Source organism: Malus sylvestris, chromosome 15 (genome assembly GCF_916048215.2).
Source record: "Malus sylvestris chromosome 15, drMalSylv7.2, whole genome shotgun sequence".
NCBI classification, from domain to species: Eukaryota; Viridiplantae; Streptophyta; class Magnoliopsida; order Rosales; family Rosaceae; genus Malus; species Malus sylvestris.
This window is the reverse complement of record NC_062274.1, coordinates 26,819,303-26,836,583: the sequence shown is the minus strand read 5'-3', so window position 1 is coordinate 26,836,583 and position 17,281 is coordinate 26,819,303. Positions and strand designations below refer to the sequence as shown.

The window sequence follows — 17,281 nt, the reverse complement described above, 5'->3', positions numbered from 1 at the left end:
GAAAATGGTATTTTTGGGCATCAGGGTTTTTGTTGAAAGCAAAGCTCTCCCTCACAACAATGATGCGTTTTCTTCTTGTTTATTTATCTGATTCCTTGCTCAGTGCTAAATTCTAACGTCTCTTCTTTCTTCCATTTCAAACTCTCTCTCTCTCTCTCTCTCTCTCTCCTGGTTTCTAGTTTCTGCAAATTTCCCTCTGATTTCTCTCAAGTTTGACATTTTTCCTCTGTTGCATTCCCAAAGACTTTCTCTCTCTCGCTGAAATTAAAGACTCTTTTCTTTACTTTCAAAACCCAAATGATTCTGCTGCTCCACGCTTTCAGATCTTCAATCATTTCCTCCACACCTGATTGTTCTTGTTTTTAAACACAAAATTTAGTCCAAAAATGGAAAGAAAGAGAGCTGGCGTTTTTGTAAATGTGGGTTCTTGGGTGAAGAGAATGTGGTTCAAATTGACTGAAGGTCCTTCTGCATATTTGAATCTTGGTTGCTGAGTTCGGAAGAAGCGTGGGATTTGAGTGATTTGCTGTGTCTACAGAAGGGAAAGAAGAAAAAGGAGTGAACTTTCGAGTGTGGAAAAATGGGGTTCTACAGATGAAGGATTTGAGGTGAGATTTTGATTGAAAAGATTATAGATTTGTGCTTCCTATTGATTTTAGAGGGTATCCATTTGCTTCTTTCATAGTATAATTAATGGTATAATCCGATTTGTGGTGTTGATTTGAAAAATGATGTACATTTTAAATTTAAACTGTTTGGTTGCTGAGAAATGGTAGGAAATGAAGAAAAACTAGATTATAAAGTTAAACTGTATATTCCATTTTTTGGATCTTTTACAATGGATGTTAAATAAATGAATAACCTTATACTTCGTGGTTTGAGTTTTGTTTTGTTTTTTATGATTTGTTTGCACGCGTCAATATAGCTCGATTGAATATCAGTAGTGTCCAAGAGTGAGATGCAGTCCTGTGATTTTAGTCTGAGTATAAGCATTTGAGCAAATGTTGTTTTGTTAGAATAGAGGTATTGTCGTTTGACTGAGAATTTATAAGCTTTAAAAGCACATCAATCGCGCAAAATTAGTTCTCTAATGTCGAGGGAAGTATGTCACGCAAACGATGTAAATTCCACCCCTGCTGCTTCTCTCAATGTGAAAATCATAACTATGAGTTAATCTGGTGATAGTATGCAAATTGATTGGATATTATAACTATGAGTTAATTTGCTTCTCTCAATGTGTTCATATGTCTATCTTGTATGCCAAAACCTTGTGGGGATCTCTGTTGACAGCCCTCTTCTGGAACATTTGGTTGGAGCGTAAGGTAGAGGAGCTTTGGGATAGAGTAAGACAATGGGCAGCCCTTTGGGCTTCGGTTTCAGTGGAGTTTAGAGATTACAATCTCTCTTCTATATTTAGGGATTTGTTAGCAGCCATTAATTGATTCGGTTTAGCTTTGCCTCTGTTCATTTAGTTTTCAGTAGGGGTCCTTGCTAGTTTTCTTCTAGCTCCAGGTGGATATCTTTTCCACGGTTTTTTTTCCTCTTTTGTAAATTCTTTCCTTTTTATAAAATTCTTTCGTTTCCCTTAAAAAAAAAATGTCTATCTTGTATGCAATCTCATATATTCTTAAGATCTACCTACCTACTTGCCTGTTCTCATGAAACTCTTTTGTGGTACAGATCCCATTATTGGTTGCGGACAAGAGGAGCATAAACGGAAGTGGCCAGTGCTCAAACCCCAAGGGAAAACAAGGAACAAACGACTCAAATTATGGAGATCTAACTTAGCTTTGCACTATGAAGTATTTTGGCTAATATTAACTAAGATTTTGTAAATTATGGAGATCTACTTTGGAATGCTATACTATAGTTAACTAGCATTTTGTAAAATATCCTGGATGAAAGTTTAGTGAATGATGTTTTAGAGACTCAGCTGCAAAAGCCTTTATATAGAATAGAGTTGAGAAATTCCATAGTTCAAGTTCCCAAACACTACTTTGTTGCCTGAATGTGCCTTAAGGGGTGGGGAGTCTCAGCCACTTGAAATGTAATTTTGCTCATTATGTGCAGATTCATGTCCCAATTCTATTAGCAAGTATTAAAAACAAAACAATTGTCCTTTTTTTTAAGATTCATAATACACATGATAAAAATATGCTCCAATTAACTCAGATCATGAGATTTGTACAATTACTCTATTACACAATGGCAAAAGCGTTGGGCACAGGTAAATGGAGCTATTGAAATAGAACAATAATGTGGTCCTAGTCTAAGCAAACACAAATCTGGTGAACAGTATTGTTTTCATTATCCTGCTTCTTAGTCCGACACTGCACCAAACACTTCACTAAGCTAGTCCAGCTTAGTCTAGTCTAAGCCAGTCCAGCTTAGTCCCTGCAACTAGTCCAGTCCGAGACAGTCCGGTACAAGAAACGCACCCTAAGTGTTAGTGAATCTATCGTTTTGCTGGGATACGCATTCTATGAAACTAATTTCAACGATCCAACCGTCAAACTTGTTTGTATATGCTTCAAGATCGTATACGCCAAAAATTGAAAAAAAAACAAACATTTAGAGATCAAGTAACGGGACAAAAATTTTCGACGGTTATCAACGAAAAATCACAATTTAACGGTTATTTTAACTCCGATTTTGGTGATTTTTTACAACTACACTCCTTGACTCTATATGAATACAATGAATGAATTCGATCTTCAATTTAAAATATTTACACTAGTGGATACCACAAAATTTTATGTTAAACTTAATGAAAGTATAAATAAACTCTAAGTGTTTGTGAATTTATCGTTTTGATGGGATACGCATTCTATGAAACTAATTTCAACGATCCAACCGTCAAACTTGTTTGTATATGTTTCAAGATTGTATACACCAAAAATTGCAAAAAACAAACATTTAAAGATCAAGTAACGGGACAAAACTTTTCGACGGTTATCAACAAAAACTCACGATTTAACGGTTATTTTAACTCCGATTTTTATGATTTTTTACAACTACACTCCTTGACCCTATATGAATACAATGAATGAATTCGATCTTCAATTTAAAATATTTACACTAGTGGATACCACAAAATCTTATGTTATAATTAATGAAAGTGTGAATAAACTTTTAAGTGTTAGTGAATCTACCGTTTTGATGAAATACGCATTCTACGAAACTAATTTCAATGATCCAACCGTCAAACTTGTTTGTATATGCTTCAAGATCGCATACGCAAAAAATTGCAAAAAACAAACATTCAAAGATCAAGTAGCGCGACAAAACGTTTTGACAACTATCATCGAAAAATCACGATTTAACTGTTATTTTAACTTCAATTTTGATAATTTTTCACAGCTACACTCTTTGACCCTATACGAATATAATAAATGAACTCGATCTTCAATTTAAAATATTTACACTAGTGGATACCACAAAATCTTATGTTATACTTAATAAAAGTATGAATAAACTCTGTAGTGGTAGTGAATCTATTGTTTTGATGGGATATGCATTCTACGAAACTAGTTTCAACGATCCAACTGTCAAATATGTCTGTATATACTTTGAGATCGCATTCGCCAAAAATTGCAAAAAACAAACATTCCGAGATCAAGTAATATGACAAAACGTTTCGACGGTTATCAATGAAAAATCACGAATTAACAGTTATTTTAACTCCGATTTTGATGATTTTTTATAGCTATACTCCTTGACCCTATATGAATATAATGAATGAATTCGATCTTCAATTTAAAATATTTACACAAGTGGATAACATAAAATCTTATGTTATAATTAATGAAAATATGAATAAACTCTTAAGTGTTAGTGAATCTATCGTTTTGATGGGATACGCATTCTACGAAACTAATTTCAACGATCCAACCGTCAAACTTGTTTGTATATGCTTTAAGATTGCATACGCCAAAAATCACAAAAAACAAACATTCAGAGATCAAGTAACGAGACAAAACGTTTCGATGACTATCATCGAAAAATCACGATTTAACGGTTATTTTAACTTCGATTTTGATAATTTTTCATAGCGACACTCCTTGACCCTATACGAATACAATGAATGAACTCGATCTTCAATTTAAAATATTTGCACTAGTGGATACCACAAAATCTTATATTGTACTTAATAAAAGTATGAATAAACTCTTAAGTGTTAGTGAATCTATTGTTTTGATGGGATACGCATTATACGAAACTAGTTTCAACGATCTAACCGTCAAACATGTTTGTATATACTTTGAGATTTCATTCGCCAAAAATTGCAAAAAACAAACATTCAGAGATCAAGTAATATGACAAAACTTTTCGACGGTTATCAATGAAAAATCACGATTTAACTGTTATTTTAACTCCGATTTTGATGATTTTTTACAGTTACACTCCTTGACCCTATACGAATACAATGAATGAACTCGATCTTCAATTTAAAATATTTATACTAGTGGATACCACAAAATCATATGTTATACTTAATGAAAGTATGAATAAACTCTTAAGTGTTAGTGAATCTATCGTTTTGATGGGATACGCATTCTACAAAACTAATTTCAATGATCCAACTATCAAACGTGTTTGTATATGCTTCAAGATTGCGTACAAAAAATTACAAAAAATAAACATTCAGAGATCAAGTAACGGGACCAAACTTTTCAACGGTTATAAGCAAAAAATCACGATTTAACGGTTATTTTAACTCCAATTTTGATGATTTTTTTACAGCTACACTCATTGACCCTATATGAATACAATGAATGAATTCAATATTCAATTTAAAATATTTACACTAGTGGATACCACAAAATCTTATATTATAGTTAATGAAAGTATAAATAAACTATTAGTGTTAATGAATCTATCGTTTTGATGGGATACGCATTCTACGAAATCGCATACGCCAAAAATCGCTAAAAACAAACATTCAGATGTCAAATAACGGGACAAAACTTTTCATCGGTTATCAACGAAACATCACGATTTAACGGTTATTTTAACTCTGATTTTGATGATGTTTTACAGCTACACTCCTTAACCCTATATGAATACAATGGATGAATTCAATCTTCAATTTAAAATATTTACACTTATGGATACCACAAAATCTTATGTCATGATGATCGATGAAAATTGAGGATTTTGTAAAAGGAATATCATGCAAGCTTTGAGTTCCATTGGTAAGGTTTAAACTTTTGAGAAAGGCTTCACAACCTTGAAAACAAAAACTCTTTCATTTTGCATATCCTTGCACATTTAATATTTTGTAATAGACTAGTAGTGTATGAATGTTTGTTTATTAAGCTCTTATTTTGGAGTGTAGATGTAATACTTAAACGAAAAATGTGTTTTAATGTTTTGAAGTAATGTTTATGTGGCAATGTGTGGTATGTGCAAATTTAAGGAAAAAAAAAAATATTTTTCTTAATGGGTCATAGCGGGTCATTAACAAATTATTTTACTGACAAATTTGTCCTTTTAGAGAAATAAGGAAAAACATTATAAAAATCTTGATTAAACGCATTAGTGATCAAATTGTACATTTCAAAATTTGAAAGCTTGCAATTGCTGCCACAAAAACTTGAACCTTCGGAAACAACTTGTTGGTCTGTTGTTGAGGTATATTTAAATGTCTCTTAAACCCAACAAAACACAAATCCCGACAATCATCAACACATTAACAGTTAGGGGTAGTCAATTGAAACCTTATCAATAGGTAAGCAAACCTATCTACATAACATCCACGATAGGTATCAAAACTTTTGTATACCGCATTACCTATAGATTTGATATCAAACTCATTCACATTAGCTACACAGTAGTACCAAACTCATCCACATTGTCTACTCATTCGGTTTCAAACTCTTCCATATTACTTGCGTACCAAACCCATTCACATTATATAAGACTGAAATATAATAATTTTACAGCTAAAATCATTGTGTCCCACATAAATAATATTAAATTAAAAAAAATTATGGTTGACAAAATAAAACAAAATTATAGAGGGTAAAATAGGCTTGAAACAAAATGACAAATGAGAACTCTAGCACTTAATTGATAGTCAAAGGATGTGTAGGTTTGTTCCTATAATATTCTGATATAATATCACTATTTAAACTTAAGTACAACTAATATTATTGACATCTAATCATTGATATAGAATTATTTCATTTATTTGTATTTGGTTCTACATTGAACATGTTTTGTTCTAAATAACGATTAAATTTATGGTCAAGTAATTTGCTACATGGTAGCTAAAGTCTGAATGAACTTTGATGGGTTTAGTTACTAGTGAGAAAAAAATGGTTTTTAAAATATTCAGGAGGAATATTCAAGGTCACCTAAAAATTGGAGATTAGGTTTGGTTCCGATTGAGTGATTTACACATCCTCTACTAATGATGAAATAATGCTAAAAGAAAAAAAAGTAATATGAAAGAAGAAGAGATGATGATAAAGCATTCAATAAGCTTATCCAACCCAAACTTAGGGTGTGACTACAATACTACGGGACTATAAATATACCAAGACAATATTGATGATTATGATTATGATTATGATAAGGTATAATATAAGTTGCATTGAACAGAAACAAAAATTAAATATAAAAAGGAAAACGAATTGGGCCTGATGTTGTTTCACTTGACAGATTGACAAAATGTCATCCTGTCCATTATTTCATATACCGCTAACTTAACAATTTCGATTATTGAAGTTACAAACCTCACTGTAAGAGTTAAATCTCTCCTATTTTCAACTTCTTCTTTTTCCCTTCTTTCTCTCTCTCTTCTTTTTTTTTTCTTTCCATTTTTTGTCCCAAAAAAAAAACCGATGAACTGAAGCTGAATTTGGTCTACATTTAGTTTAACCTGCTTCCTTTTTATAACCCCCTTTTTTCCCCCTCAATTTAAAATACCGCAATCACGACGAATATTGCCATTATTGCCGGTCTTGATTCCCACCCGACCCAGCTTGGTCATAGCGTTAATAAAGGCCTGGTTAAAAGCCGTCTTATCTTTGGCCCATGTTCTTACCGTGGGCCGGGACCTGCTGTCCGTAAAAAGGACCTGGTCCGAGGTAAATAACCCCTTCCCTTCTATAAGATTCTGAAAGTATGCATTGTCAAACTCCCTGGGCGAGGTTGGGTCCATGTTGATGGCTATGTCGGGGTCCACATTTTGGGGACACATTTGTTGGAGCTGCGTTGCATACGTTTTGTTCAGCGTGGGGTCCACTGGATTACTGTAACCGATTTGAAAACTGGTTGCAATGAGAGAACCCTAGGGTGTGTGCCCCTGCAGATTAAACAGAGTTATTAGTGTAGTGCCTTTAATTAGTTCATGTCAATGAATCATAATGCTGCATATTATAGCATATCATGTGTAAATCACGCAATAATTAAAATTTGTATCTCGTGGAATATTCTCGTATTGATGTATAATGTATATACAGCTATACACTTGATTTATGCAAGAATTTACATAATCGATTGTTTTCAACAATGTTTGACGGAGAATTAATTGATGAAGTACTCATTCAAGAATCACAAAATATGGTTCTCTAATATCAATGAGAAATGCTAAGGAGACTCTCAAAGTATGGCTCTCTATGAATTTTCTGTCACCTCACAGTTTAACATTAATGTTTTGTTAACATTATAAAACATTTTGCTATAAACATGGCAGAGAGTTCATGGAGAGTCTCCTTAGCATTTCTCAATATCATTTTAATACACACTAAAAAGTCGTACCCAGTGCACAAGGCTCCCGCTTTACGCAGGGTCTGGGAGAGGTGAATGTCGGCTAGCCTTACCCCCATTTATGGAGAGGCTGCTCCCAAGTCTCGAACCCGAGACCTACCGCTCATGGGCGAAGGCACTTGCCATCACACCAAGTGCGACCTCTTTTTGGGTTGGAAACAATGTTTCTTGAAAGAAAATTTTTTTGAAAGCACTTTTAATTATCTAAAAACTCACAATCAAGCCTTAATATTGCAAATATTGTGTATGTTTAGAAAAGGCTAATTAACGACGGTAGTTTAAAAGCATGTGGGTGACTGTTAGCTATCGAAGTAAGTAGATGACTATCGCTAGCATAGGTCTTAGGTTTTAATGTATGATGTGTCCCATTGACGAGAAAATAGCACATACAACCCATCTTACCTGAAAGAGCAACCATGTCAACCTGGGACAACCCATTGGAAGCAAACATGGAAGTGAGCTGGTTCAAATTGAATGTTGGCTTGGGCAGCTTCCCATCTACACTTGTAGAAGTTGAGGTTAGTCCATCCAATCTTCCTAACTCAACCGAATATGAAGGTCCACCAACCTGAACTTAATTAACACAATTAATTGTAATTAACCTTACCCTAAAAAGATTGTAATAACTTCAAATGCGTCAACTCGATTATCACAACTTCTCACAAATGCATGGCTCGATTATCACAACTTCTCACAAATGCATGGCACAATAGTAATAGAGTAATGCTCTTTATATTGACAGACTTTGAATATGAACTATACGTTTCCGATATTAGAAAGTAGAAAATCTAATTCAAACAAAGTCCTAGTGATGAACAGATTACCAAACCAATGACATCTCTGGTGGCCAAGGCAAGAATATCAGCGCATGAAACTTTGTTTTTGCATTGAGGAACTGCATCAACGGCTGCTTTGGCTTTGATCACCGTATCAAACCCATCTCCGGCTAATGATAGATTATCAGGATGGTCCTTTTCTGCCTTGTTGCTTGCAGTGGAAGCAACTATAACGGAAGCATCACATCCCTACCATTTATTTCACAACACAACAAAACAAAGCTCAGATTTTGATCAAAATTTCGAAACCCATGTAGAAAACTTGTTAATCTCTCGACTTTAGGGTTTAGATAGCGTTTAAGTGATTACATGGACAAAGCAATCGTGGAAAAAGAGACGTGAGTGTTGCCTGAACAGTGACGAATGTTTGCTGGAATTTATTATTGACAGCATTTTTTACAATTTTTTCTACGTCGGGGCAGATGTTGGCATAGTAATTTGTTTTGAGCTGCGCCGATGTGGGACAAAGAAGTAGACACAAACTGAGGCTAAGTGACCAAACTAGTAAAAGATTGAAGCAACCCATGCGACCAAACATTTGATTTTTTCAGTACACAGATAGGAAGAGAGAGAAGAAGCAGACTGATATTTTGATTGGTAAGGGTGGAGGAATGTATAAAAAGAAGAGGGCGCATGAGTCATGACATATGCGCCAGTTGGATTGAAGAAAGCATGCATTTGAATGTAGACAATGTCTAGTGTGTTCGAAAGAGACATTGATTTGACTATGTCAAAATTTTCAATTGCCGCCCTAATTTGTCTAGGTCTTACTCTCTGCAACTTTGCCGAAGTTTGAGTTTGTTCTAAAATAATAAGATATATTGATTTTAGTCTAAACACGTAGTAACCCTAATATAAAAATGATTAGAGAAAATATGAACACGTGGTCCAATTAAGGACAAAAAGTGTTGACCAAAAACAAAAAAAAAAAGATAAAAACCAACAAGATCCACTGCGGATTCTTTTGGTGAGGATTTTGGGATTCGTAAATTATATCCATTTATCTTATATTGTGCAGCCAAGTTTTTTCAGGTATTGTTTGTATTTAATTTTAAATAAAAATATTTAAAATGACTGCATAATATACGATGAATGGATATGATTCACGGATCTTCAGGATCTTCACAAAAGGATCCAAGGAGAATCTGGATTAAGATAAAAAGTGGGTTTGGAGTATGCTAAATTGGAACAACTAGATCCCAAACGGCACGTTAAGGTTCATGTGGGCTAGGTGTGGCTTGCTGTATCAAAAGGAGTAGAATCCTCTCCCCTTTTATTTCCATCTCATTTCCTTTCCTCCTCTTACACTTTGTTTTTTATCGTATTGTCTCCATAAAAATCAATATAAGATATTGACGTAGTTTAATTGTAATCGTTCAAGTAGGAGAGACGTGAATGAGAGAGAACATCTATACCAGAATATTATATTGGACCAGCCACTTGGCATGGATCCAGTGTTGAAATACATGAGGCATGACATTAGGGTTTGTAGTTGGTTACGTATAATTAAAGATTTTTTTGTTTGTTTAGATTTATTAAATGCCAGGAGGATCCTTTCTGGATCTTTTTTATGAGAATTCTAAGAATTCTCAAATTGTGCCTGTTTATATCATGCGGGCAGTTTTTGTCAGGTACTATTCATATTTAATTCAAAATAAAAATATTTAAAATGATTTTTGACCACACGATGTACGATGAACGGACACGATTTGAGGATCTCCAGGATCTTCACAAAGAGATCAGGAGAGGATCCTCATTCTATAAAATGAGCTTAATTTGACAGATTAACAACTAAGTATTGTCTTTATGATTAAGAAGATGGGGAATGGTCAACCAAGATGGACTATGCTAAAAATGTATACTTGGCTAATTGAGACTATTGAGGAAATGGGCCGGGGACTTTAGATAAGTACCAACTAAATTGCTAAATGTCTTGCCAAACTTTTTCTAGGTAACTAATAAAACAAATGAAATTATGCATTATTTATCGACTGTAGACGATGATAATGTCTATGCCTAGTGGGAAGGGTTTTACTGACTTTGTCATTAGTTTATATGTGAGGTGGTAAGAATGAATCTATTGTTGATAGGAAAAGGGATATGTGTATTCTTATAAGTAATTGAGTTACTTCCTATATTGTTAATTTGTTTTATGGTAGAATCTTAATTTTTTTTTATAATTGATTATAATAATAAAACGTAAATGATATGTATTGGTGATTTTTACCTCCCACACAGTCTTTGTTAATTTCTGTTATTTGGTCTTCCTCAATTCATTTAATCCGACGATTAGAAATTGTGAGGGATGTGTGGATAGCACCACCCTAAGTGAACATATATATATATATATATATATATATATATATATATATATATATATGGGATTGGATCAAGGGACAAACATTTTTACAAATATTTTTACAGTTCTTTGTAGCCTTTAGATTTGATAACATCCAAGGGTTCTAATTTATTCATTAAATGATATAGATGCTTATGTGGATTTTAAATAATATTAAAGATAAAGTTAAAAGTAAAAAAAATCTGGAAAATTAAAAAAGGAAGATAAGTTAAAAAAAAAAATTAGACTTTGAAAACCTATTCAGATCAAGATTTGGATTCACACTTTAGCACGTAGTCGTGAAAACAAGTAAATAAACTTTGAAAACCCTAGCTGTAATCACTACTATGTTTTACTATTTGTGCGACGAACAAAAGTTGGTCGCGCAAAGTGCATTTCCGCCGTCGCACAGAATCCGTCGCACAAAGATCGTGAAGAAAGACTTTGCGCGACGAAAATCATCATTGGTCACAAAAACACGGTGCGACGGTTTACCCTTCGTCACACAAAATGTTTAGGAACGAATGTTTTCGTCGCACAAAATACCAAGATACATACGTGGGACGACTATTGTTTATCTCTCTAAACTTTGCGTGACGACAATTGATTATTGTGCGACGAAACCTTGTTTATCGCTTGAGTTTTGTGGGAAGAAGGATTTCGTAATAAAAGTAAATTGTTTTTTTTGGTAATATAATTAAATTGCAATTAAGAAATGTAATGAAGAGAAAAATAATATATTTAAAAAGTAATATAAATGTATGTGCTATGTACAAGAAAAATGTTTAAAAAGTAAGGAAGTAAAAAACTAAGAACATAATGTGGCATAATCTATGTGGTCGTCTTACAAAGGCGGCTGGAAGGTCTCAAGGTTGTCAATAGGGGCAGAGGTCGAAGGGGCATAGGTGTGGCCATGCTTGGGTTGGAAGGGCTCGGAGGTCGATGGGGGATGCAAATTCGGGAGACGAATGCCAGATTGACTGAGGGCCTGTACAAGCTGTGACATTTGGCTCCTATACGAGGTGAGTTTTGTCCTAAGGCTGGCCACCTCTGCTGTCAAAGCTGTCACCTGATTGTTTGATTGCGATGATGAAAGGGCTCTAAGTTTCTGCCGCCTAGCATTCCCTATCCCCCTACAATATGTCCCTAGCCTTCGCCCAAGAGTCTGATCCAAGGTCTCCGTAAGGATTTGAAACCCTGCATCCTTTGGGGGATCCACAGACTCGAGTGGAGTATCGGAGGAAGTTGGGAGGCGAACTCCTGAAGAACCAACTGCCTCTTCTTCATCATCGTCGCTTGTGTAATATAACATAAAATATTAATTAAAACATTCATATAATAACCATGAAACTTGAATGCGTAAGATAATAATTAAAATTAAAGAATACTTACATGAAGGGACTCGGTCAACTCATCCCCAGGTCGAACATAAACGTCGCTAAAGACATCGATCTCTGGGAATTTTGAACCCCCTTAAATAGAACAAGAGAAGAAAAATGTTAGTACGAAAAAAATAAATATTAATGACATATTAAAAATTGAATATAAAAAACTTTTATTATTACCCGCTGCCATGCCTCCATCCTATATGAGAAGGGTGTCGAACCGGAATGGTGGAGAAGAGTCTTTTTGTCCCTATTGCTCTTGTTAGCTTTCACCTTCTTCTGTTATACAAAAAATAAACGTATTAGTTCAAACTAAAATGAAATATAAAAAAATCAATAAACATTAGTAAAACACGTATAATAATTTTAAGCTTAATATAAAAAACACATCGCCGAGCTCCTGAAAATGACCGCAGAACCATGCCCAATTATCCTCCCAACCCTTAAACTCCTATGGGCAACCCTCCTCAAGAGCGACTTGTGGATTATCAAATGTCTGAAAATATTGATGCATGTCGCTCTTCCACTGCTTGTACCGTTCAACGAAGAGCATGTTGATGTATGCCAACGACTCGTCATTGATGTCCTTTAAACTGCAGTTCGTCTGCAATGTAACAAATTAATTACGTACATTAAGTAATATACATGTATATAATTTGAACGAAAAACAATTAAAAGGTAGGATACTTACCGACAACTGTGACCGCACCTGCATCCTCACCTCATCTGACATCACATTCCAAGACTTCCATTTCATAGGGCAATATGTCTAAATGACGTGACCAATGTCGTGGGCCAATGCGCTATGCTACTCCGCCGTTGTTGTAGTCCGATGTTGCTCGTCGTATCTGATATTGATATGGCCGTTGTTCGCCCGGGTGATCTTCGCCGTTTTTAACTGGCAACAAGGTCCCTGGTGTTCTTCTTGGCTGCAAAGAAATATAAAATTAACGTTAATCCAAAACTAATAATAAATCCTACTAAAATTTTGGCATAACCTCCCTATTATTAAAACATTTCCCAAAAACTTGAAAATAACATAAACAATATATGTATCCAATAAAATGATCACAACTGTTTAATAAAAGGTTCATAACGATGACAACAATAAACAATATATATAATAACTGTTTAATCCTTAAATGACATAACTTAACAAACTGAACCGAAAATAACAAAACTAAGTTAACCAAATTGTTATCATATTTCATATTTGGTATTCCTTATAAGGTTTGTACTTTTGCCAACATTATATGCACTATTACAAAATGTAAATACAATCCAACTCTGCGATTTGCATAAGTAAACAACAATTACTTTCAGTTCAAGGAAGCATATGCATTTGAAAAGCACAATGATATGTTCGCTTTACACATTTTCTTTCTACTTACCTAAATAACTAAAGATCGAACTTAGAGTAGCTGGAGGTCAAAATTTTGAACAAACTTAAACTAGTAAAACTTGGAATTAAGTAGAAAATTTGAACAAAAATTTTACCAAAACCCAAAGCAGTGCTATTTGTATTAAAAAGAAACTCTAGATTTGAACAAAATATTTATTTGTTTGCATATGACAAACAAATAAATATTTTCACTATGAACAAACATTAGATTTGAACAAAGATTAGTAGAAAAACTAGAATGGCAGGTTCAACTTTACGCCCACGTTTTGGTCCAAAGCAGCTGGAGTTCAAGGAAATATTTACCTTGATGTGACCTCGACACATGAGTAGTGGATGTTGATGGTGTGTCGGGCATGCAGATGCGACGATGACCACGCCTGGTGCTAACAGGTAACGCCACGGATGAGGCTAATGACGTCGGTGCCTGGGAGACCCCGGGACCAACCGGCAAATGGTCTATTTGTGCAGGAGTAGTGGCAGCTGACGGATGAGCTGGGAAAGGCGAACGGGGTGCAGTCGTCACTGCCTTACGACTTCTAATAAGGTTTGACATCTGCACAACTAGAAAAAAAAATTCAGTCAGTATCCATGAATCCCATCACATGCCAAATTATGTGGCATATCACTCACACCAACCCCACACATAACTAAATCAAGTATTTGAACCATATATATACCGTTAAACATAAAACAGAGAATTAAACCATAAAAGCATCTACACCTATATGCATTTCATTAAAGGAGGAACAAAAAGCAATCCACTTACCTATATGCATTTCATTAAAGGAGAAACAAAAAACCGATCCACCTAACTATATGCATTTCCAAATTCAATTAAACAACAAGAAAACAAAAATATATATGGAACTAGGAGACAAAATAAAATTCGCTTGTTGCACTACTTGAATCTGGATTCTGGATAGTTTTTTGTAGTGCATATTTTTCTTTAAATTTGTTTAGATGACCAAAATATTGATTGAGTTCATTAAGTTGGTATGAGACTCAGGAATCTGACACTCAAAAAAAAAAAAAAAAAACTGAGAACTCCTAAGATAAAATTTATATAAAAAGACCAAGATAGAAAACCTGTTACTGAATTTTAGCCACATCAGGATGTCTATTGTTCTTTTCTGCCAAGACTAATTAAAATTTGATAGAATAAAAGATAATCCATGGAATTATACACAACTCACAAGTGAAAAGCACCTTCAAAACCAACTTCATTCGCATCTATGCCCACCCTTACCCCTACGTATAGGTAAGCAACACACATCCCCTATGTATAGGTAAGCAACACACATCCCCTTCCCTTGATCACGAAACTAACTCATCCATTTTCTTTACTAGTAATATAGATTCATCCCAAGCCAAATTCGTTCAACATTTAACCTAAACATTATTCAATACGATAAAATAGGTTGAAGCATCTTTTAAACTGCCATCCAAACTTTGCAATGCAAACAAAAACAACGGACATTTTCGTGTGAACCCAAGCTTCAGTCACCACACTGAAATTGCATTTTGAACATGCACCCAAAACAGATTTAGTAAAAATTCTAGGATACTTCTAGTCGTTAGATCATAATTGCAATGATGGAGAAATCAAAGCGCATTGAGGACCCAATGTTCAATCTATAGACTCTTGACAAATAAATGATAAAAAATTGTATATAGCATAATACCCTCCCAAGATATCCCAACAGTTAAATAGTCAGGGCAATTGAAGAGAAAGACAAATGAAATGGTGTTCATGCTCATAGCAATGCGGTTTTGACAAAAGCCAAAATGGAGTTTGATGATATCCAAAAACAGAGAAGGAGAGAGTCATTAAAGGCAATTCTCAGTTCTCAATCTTATCAAGAGTTTCCATATCCTTCCTACCTTCACCCCACCCCATTCAATTAATCCCATAATTCTTCACCCATGTAACAAAATTATACGGATTGGGTGGGATTGTTAGGACCACCGAATCCCCTAAAATATGAAAAATTGTAAACCCTAATCCCCAAATTGTAAACCCTAAAATCTGAAAAATTGGAAACGAAAATCAAAATAAATTAATAAAATTTGAAATATTTACCTTGTTAGCAGCTAGGGGGCGAGAGGGGGAGAGGGTACGAGGCCGAGAGGTAGGGTGAGGGTGTGTTGGAGGAGGAAGAGAGATTGTGAGGGGGCGAGAAGGGGATAGGGTGACAGAGAGGGAGGGTGTGTTAGAGGGAGTTTGCCAAATTCGAAGAGGTGAGGGGAAAAGTGTCTGCAAATTTAGTTTAATCCCAACTTTCTTGCGCGACAAATACAAGATATTTGTCACGCAATAAATTCAAATTTTCACCAAATTATTTTCATGTGTGTCCAAATTTCAGCTCATTGCGTGATGAATGCTAATTAATTGTCGTGCAAATGCCATTAGCGCGACGAATAATATTTTCTTCGTTGTGTAATGAGTTGAAAATTTAATTTACTTGGGTAAATTTTTTACAATTATTGTTTATTCAAATAAAACCAAATTATTTATGACATAAGATAATTAAATTACAAAAAATTTCATTTACTATATTTTACATGGCAAGTCGTAAATAAATTGCATTATTCATCATTTGAACTATAATAACTTTTGCTATCATCGCTATCATCACTTTCGGTCTCCCAATCTTCCTCCTCCATAACTACGTCACTGTCATCATTCGGGTCCACTGCAACATTGTATCGCGGAAGATCACCGAGGCCGATTGTAATTAACTGAATCAATATTTTGATTGAAGACACTCCTTGTACCTGAGACGGTTCTTGGATAAGATTTGTATCTCGAAGTGTTTCCGCATCCTTTTCCATTGAAGATTCCAAACGTTAGTCAGTGACATTGTCGACGTCGTATTCAGTTCATCTAGATACACAATTTGTTTTGCCATGTTTGCCAAAATGTAAGGGTCGCCATCATACTAAGTTAGGTTAATGTTCACAGATAGTAAGCCAGGATTGATTTTAACACTTCCCTGCCTATTTGGGTTTGTATCAAACCATTGACACTTAAACATGATCACTTGGTATCGGTCTTTGTAAAGCAATTGCACGACAGTTGTTAATTTGCCATAGAGTCGTTTTCCATAAATGATATGAAGGTAGCGCATTGGTTCGTACTAAGGTATTAAATATCGGTAATATCGGAAATATCGGTAGTCCGACGGAAATATCGATGGAAATATCGGGATAATATCGATATCGATAAAAATTACATGGAAACCACGGAAATTGTAGAAAAACTTGGAAATTTTTATTGAAACTTTGCAGGATGTTTATTTATTCAATTATCTATTAGTTTATCACAAAACATTGGAAGGAAATGCATTGCATGATGGATTTAACATTATCAAGTTGATTATATAGCGAGCTGACAAACATTGTGAGTGTAGAAAATATGTAGTAATTAATGAAAGAAGTCTAAACACACCATAATCATTTATATATAATGAATTAGTACAATATTTTACACTTTATACATTGCATGGTAAGATACATGAGTGACTTAATACCATATAGAGTTCCT

General features: G+C 34.5%; 1 long non-coding RNA gene and 1 pseudogene across 2 annotated transcripts; both read right to left on the bottom strand.

The window, feature by feature from the left end:
* Window positions 1-6,833: 6,833 nt before the first annotated feature.
* Window positions 6,834-9,184, bottom strand: LOC126604678 (peroxidase 51-like; annotated as a pseudogene).
* Window positions 9,185-11,671: 2,487 nt separating this feature from the next.
* LOC126601531 (uncharacterized) lies at window positions 11,672-16,004 on the bottom strand. 2 transcript variants are annotated; one of them, XR_007615755.1, is made up of 6 exons: window positions 15,818-16,004; window positions 14,041-14,298; window positions 13,027-13,264; window positions 12,516-12,939; window positions 12,343-12,422; window positions 11,672-12,245 (listed from the first exon to the last, which is right to left on the bottom strand). It is a non-coding gene; the product is annotated as an uncharacterized LOC126601531 (long non-coding RNA). The 2 variants fall into 2 exon arrangements; XR_007615756.1 differs by having other exon boundaries at window positions 12,516-12,928.
* Between the last annotated feature and the right edge of the window lie 1,277 nt (window positions 16,005-17,281).